Source organism: Nuphar pumila, chromosome 3 (genome assembly GCF_984573655.1).
Source record: "Nuphar pumila chromosome 3, dmNupPumi1.hap1.1, whole genome shotgun sequence".
Lineage (NCBI taxonomy): Eukaryota > Viridiplantae > Streptophyta > Magnoliopsida > Nymphaeales > Nymphaeaceae > Nuphar > Nuphar pumila.
Genome location: NC_143251.1, coordinates 22,999,180 through 23,005,253, shown reverse-complemented (window position 1 = coordinate 23,005,253; position 6,074 = coordinate 22,999,180).

Here is a 6,074-nt window from a genome sequence, read left to right as displayed (position 1 = left end):
TTGTGCTTTCTACTACGGAAGCAGAATATATTGTTGCATCTTTTGCAGGTTGTCAGTTAATCTGGTTGCGTGGAATTTTGGAGTGTTTGAAGCAGAAGCAAAATAAGCCAACAACTCTTTTCTGTGACAACAACTCAACTATCTCAGTTGCGAAAGATCCAGTTCTTCATGGAAGGACCAAACACATTCGGATTCAGTATCATTTTCTGAGGGAACTTGTGAATGAAGGTGATGTTCATGTGGAGTACTGCATAACGGAAGATCAGATGGCAGATATTTTCACAAAGCCACTTAGTGGACAAGTCTTCAAGAGAAATGTAGAAAGATTGGGGGTAAGGAGCAAGTTTAATTTAGAAGAGGCATTGTTGAGAATAAATTAAGCTTGAACAAGAGTCTTCTAGAATTATTGAGTATGTACAAGTTTCTAAGAGCCTTATAGAATTATTGAGTATGTACAAGTTTCTAAGAGTCTTATAGAATTATTGAGTATGTACAAGTTTCTAAGAGCCTTCTAGAATTATTGAGTATGTACAAGTTTCTAAGAGTCTTCTAGAATTATTGAGTATGTACAAGTTTCTAAGAATCTTTTGGAGTCTCAATACATCTAGAAAGGTCTTACTAGTGCTATAAAAGCCTAGTCTAAGAGTCATTGTAGGTATCAAAGTGTGAAGAGCCTTTTTTGAGTAAGAAGTATTAGAAGTCATTCTCCATCATTGTTCTCAACTTTTCTCTTCATTCTCTATTTTATTCCCTTCACACCACTCATTACCATCATTTCACCATTCATTACCATATTCATCCATCGCATATCTATGCCACTGTCATTTTCACTATCACAGCAACAGGTATTGTATGGTGACCATAGGTGAGTGCATGACCATCTGTGTTCACCAACACTAAATAAGTGTGTGATCTGCACCACGATAAAAAAAAAATCATTTATGAGCACTCCACATCGCGGATTACAACAAGGCATTTAGAAATACAGAAATGAAATGGATTCGAAACAAAGAACTTGACTCCAAGGAATTCATGTCTATCTCTCTGCAGTGCTTCAAATCAAAGGGTTTTGAGGGATTTTTTTTTTATCAAAATCCCTCTTCAATGTTCCTATTCATTTCAATAACCCTGTTTGAACATTGATCCACCAATACTTGGGAAAAGAGGGAGAGAGTGAAAGCGAGGAGAAAACAAGAGAGGGAGTCAAAAGATAGTCGCCGGGGAGGGAGAGAGGGTGAGAGAGCACCAGGGAAGATAGAGAGGGGCATTGGGTGAGGGCATTCATTGAATATTAACCATGGTCAGCGTTTGACCATGGTTAACCAAGGACTTTTTTTCGACAGAGAAAGCTGGGTTTAGGCAGACCCCCCACCAGTTATACAACCATATACCATTGGGATTCGAACTTGCAACATCCCAACACGTGGTGACGTGCACTAACTGACTATGGTTAACCAAACGGACTTTGATACAAGGGACGTTTTGTAAAAACAGCGGAAAAGGTGGGGATCATTTTCCAAAACTCTATAAGGCAGGTCTGGGACCAATTTGCAAAAACCTTTTTTGTTTTTAATTTGTAAGTTTGATATGAATGCTCTGCACAATCCTTTCTAAGAATGGACATAGATGAAATTGGAAAATTTGTTGTTCTTTTGAGTAGACAACCATCCACAGTCCTCTTCTTAAAACTGACATCAAATATGTCTGTGATGAAAAGTGCACCAGAAACTTGTCCGAAAGTGCAGAAAAGAACAAGCTAATAGGGGGGTTTCATCGCTTACAAAGCTCGCAAACATAAAACTCTAGTTCCATTGCCCTGGTGTCCCACTTACAAACCAGACAATAATCGAAAGATTTTTGCTGCTCATCACAAAATGATTGAGGAAGAAGGATAGTGTGTTTTCCATCAATTATTGAAGGTCTGTGAAGGTTCTGGTTAGGCAAAACGAAGAGTTGCCTACCACTTGCGCCCAAGAGCGAGAATCAACCAAACCACCACCAGGAGAACCACTAGTCCCTGCAAGGACAACAACTGGGGACACTGAAATGTCTCCTGCAAGGGCCGCCGGGGATCTTGCAAGGGCCGTGGTCCTAGCTGCATGGTCCTCCGACATGTGAGCTATCGCAGCCACGTTCCACTCCAAGCTATCCGTCGGTGCCACCCGGGGTGCACAGGAATAAAAAACCGGACCCAGCAGGGAGGTGTCCTTAACGCCACATTTCAACACCAGTCTTAAGAGTTTTTTTTTCAACTCGATACTCAATAGATCTTTGGCAAAACCATATTTTGGTAATACATGGAAATGGTGTTCCCATCTCAATGCAAGGCTCCCAAACAGAGCCTAAATTTCTTTGGATTTCTCAGCCCCTTGTGCACTGATGATGTTTGGGCGCATAAGAAATTGTTTATACTCATCTCAACATGAATAGTTATGCAAAATAAGCCCAACTTGAACAATGGTTGTTTGAGTAGACTTGTGTAGGCTCAAGCAAACTCGTAAAGGTAACATATGTACATAAAGTATGTATTATATACCAATCTGTAAATAAATTAGTTGCAAAACACATCTTTAGATGCAAGAGGTTGGCAGTTCATTTTGTTGATTTTATCATTATTTTTAAAAACAAAGACACCCCATTTTCATCAGGACACCATAGAGGCCATGCAAAATAAATCATAGTTGCAAGTGTTTTTTGCCTAATCCTAACCATTACGTGTTCGCCATTGTTTATTACTAAAAACATGCTTTGCATCAAATTGATTTAAATGAAAAAACTTAAGTTTTTATAAAGTTTTAGTGTGATATGAAGCAATCACGTTTTCTCTCTACAAAAGACATCTAAGCATGAAAAATACCTCACCTAATACATGTTTTATACTGAGTAAAATGTGATACTCATATATAGGTTCAAATTAACAAAAAACACCCTACTTTTTGCCTAATCTAAACTACTCTTAGACGTGTTTGTCATTTCTTACTAAAAATATGCTTTGTATAGAATTGATTTAACAAAAAAACTTGAATTTCTTATCTTCAAGTTATAGTTATGAACCAATCACTTTTTATCTCTTTAAAAAATCACGTCTAAACATGAAAAATACCTAACCTAGTACATGCTTTTAAGCAATATATGATAAATGTATCTATAGGTTTAGACTATCAAAAAACATCTGGAGCTATGATTTTTACAGGATCCTAACATCGATGGTTCCTAATGAATGCGTTAGTTAACAAGAATTATGCAGACAAGTCTTGTAAGGTTAGATTTGCAAAAAAAAGACCCTCATAAATAAATGCCTAGTTCTTACGAGCAAAGTTGTTTTGCTGGCAAACATATTTCAACTTACTTATATATAGGTAATCGTAATATGTTTACCAGCAAAATATGTTAGATCGTATGAACCAAGATCTTCATAGTTTTCTTTTATAAAATTTCACCGTAGGAATGTGATCTAGATGTTTGGTTTTATATAAACATACTCTTGGATAATCTGATTACAATGTACAAGAATCTTTTAAGGGTTAAAAATCAATGACTCAGAATTTTTGTAAATATTAAAGCATAAAAAATAACATTTTTTTATCCCATTACAATGATCCAACAGCCGATTCCTAGCAAATGCACCACATTGAATGCATCTCCAGGGTTAGATTTGCAAAAAAAGCGTTGAAAATGCCTAGTTCATACAATCCAACATGTTTTGCTGGTAAACATATTTCAACTTCCCTATATATGAGTAACTGAAATATATTTACCAGCAAAATATGTTTGCTGGTATGAACTGATATTTTTATAGTTTTGTTTATTTTTTTTCTAAAATTTTACTATATGGATGTGATATAGATGCTTGATTTTATAGAAACAAACTCTTGAATCATATGTATAAGAAAGATCTTTTAAGGATTAAAATCAACTGTTCAAAATTTTATAAATACTCAAGCATAAAAAATTGCATTTCTTGATCCGATTAGGATGATCCAATAATCTTTTCATAGCAAAATGAACCACACCAAATGCATTTGCAGGGTTAGATCTTATCCTCGATACTTAAACAAAAATTATGCAGACAAGTCCCAAAGTTCTCATCCTCTTAGCTTGAGCTCAGTTGGTGCTTGTAGTGAGTCAGCTCAAACTCGTTTCAAGCTCTCGTATTTGAGCAAAACAAGCCAAGATTGAACAAGCGAGCTCAACTTGTTTTCCATCCCCTCTTAGTACTCAGTAGGCCCTCACTAACCTGACACAACACCTCACGCCCAAGAACTACAACCGAACATGCAAAAGTTCTCTAGACAGGTTGAGAAAGGCCACTCCTGGAGCTGGAGGCTTCTCTTCTTAAGCTACATGAATGAGAGTTTAAACTCAACAATTTATTGTGTTCCATGTTCAGTAACCTTCATACGATGACAGCAAGAATTATCTTTAGACCAGAAATGACAATACACTGATAATTTGGCTTGGCAGCTTAATCAGAAAGAATCTACTCAGAAGGATTAAACCCATGGTATTACCATCTACAATCAAGAGGATTGGATCCTACGTCACAAAGACACAGATACGTACATGTACGTGACTTGCAAACAAGACATGAATTCATCATTTTTGCAAAAAGTTTATATATATATAAAAGCAAAATATTTGAATATCTCTGTATCTCATAATACTTTTGGATCCTTGCATTATAATGGCCAGTGTCTGCCTAATCCCAGCTTGATTATCCAAAATTAAAAAAAAAAAGGCCGGAGATGGACTTCCATATCACACTCTATACACCACCTTTAAATCGAGAACAACATAAGCTAAACGTTGCAGTCATGTCTCTGGGTGCAAAGTTTCTCATTGCAAAACAGCAGTCCAGATTATATCAAGACAATGACAAAAGTTCTCCGGCATACCAGGGGCAACTTCCATATCCTTGACCCCTTCATGCTAATTTTCTGTCAAATTAAGCACCTGTATACCATGAGATTCTGAAGCAATTTTCCTTATGACTATTCTTATTGAGGCCACTAGAAGCTATACAAGTGGCTATGCGTGCATATACAATGTAAAACACAAATAGTTCACAGACATTTATTCTGACGATAACCGATTCAAAAGAACCATAACCTATCTCTTAACTATTTAAGATTTACAAATAATTCAAGCACACTAATTTTCATGAAGCTTTAAGAAATGGAGTGTTGGGAACAAAAGTGAAGCACTTATCCTGCCTCATTCTCATAAAGAAACCAGACAATAAGAGAAACACCTCACTGAATTTAGTCCCATAGCGATGTGAGAAGTTGAAGGCCCATTCAAGTATGATTTAGATGAGCTTCCACCACCCTGCCCATCTTCTCATACCCCAACAATAAAGTAAAGGGCTGTAAAATGTTCTGAGGGCTGTACCTTGATACTACTTAAAATTAAAATGTTATTAGTTCGGGATTTGAACGATTTTAATCATTTTTTTAAATGATTTTTTGTGAAAAAACTTTCGTATTTTTTAATTCTTTTTGTTTGAAAGTGGACAACATTGAATCAATTTGGCCAAACACGTGCCAATGACGAGTAGTGTGGCAACTCATCACATGTTTAAAGCAACATTTCTTTTAAAATGAACTACATTAAAGGATTTTTTTTTCACCAAACCCCATTAAAAGATTGCACAAGAATTTTCTTCTTATCTTGCAGATCTTTTTTTTATATTTGTTGCAGCCATCACCAGGTTACACATATAAAAGGAGCTTTATTTTGATTTGAACACAACACATTCGATGTACATATGCTATATTTTTTAAGATTGTAAACATAAAATTGTACTTTAACATTCATCTTGTGCATTTTACATCTAAATTTGCAAATATGTAGTGTTGCCAGAAACGCATGTTGTGATCATACATTCATCTGACTTCAATTATAATTGTTCAGTATAATGGAATCCGCTGCTTTTTTGTGAAATGCATGTGTAGTGTAGTGGAATTCACTGCTTCTTTCGTGCAATGCACGTGCACATTACTAGTGACGAGTAGTGTGGTAATTCATCACTCCATGTGTGAGTCCACGTCACAAGGAACTAGTAGCCAAAACTC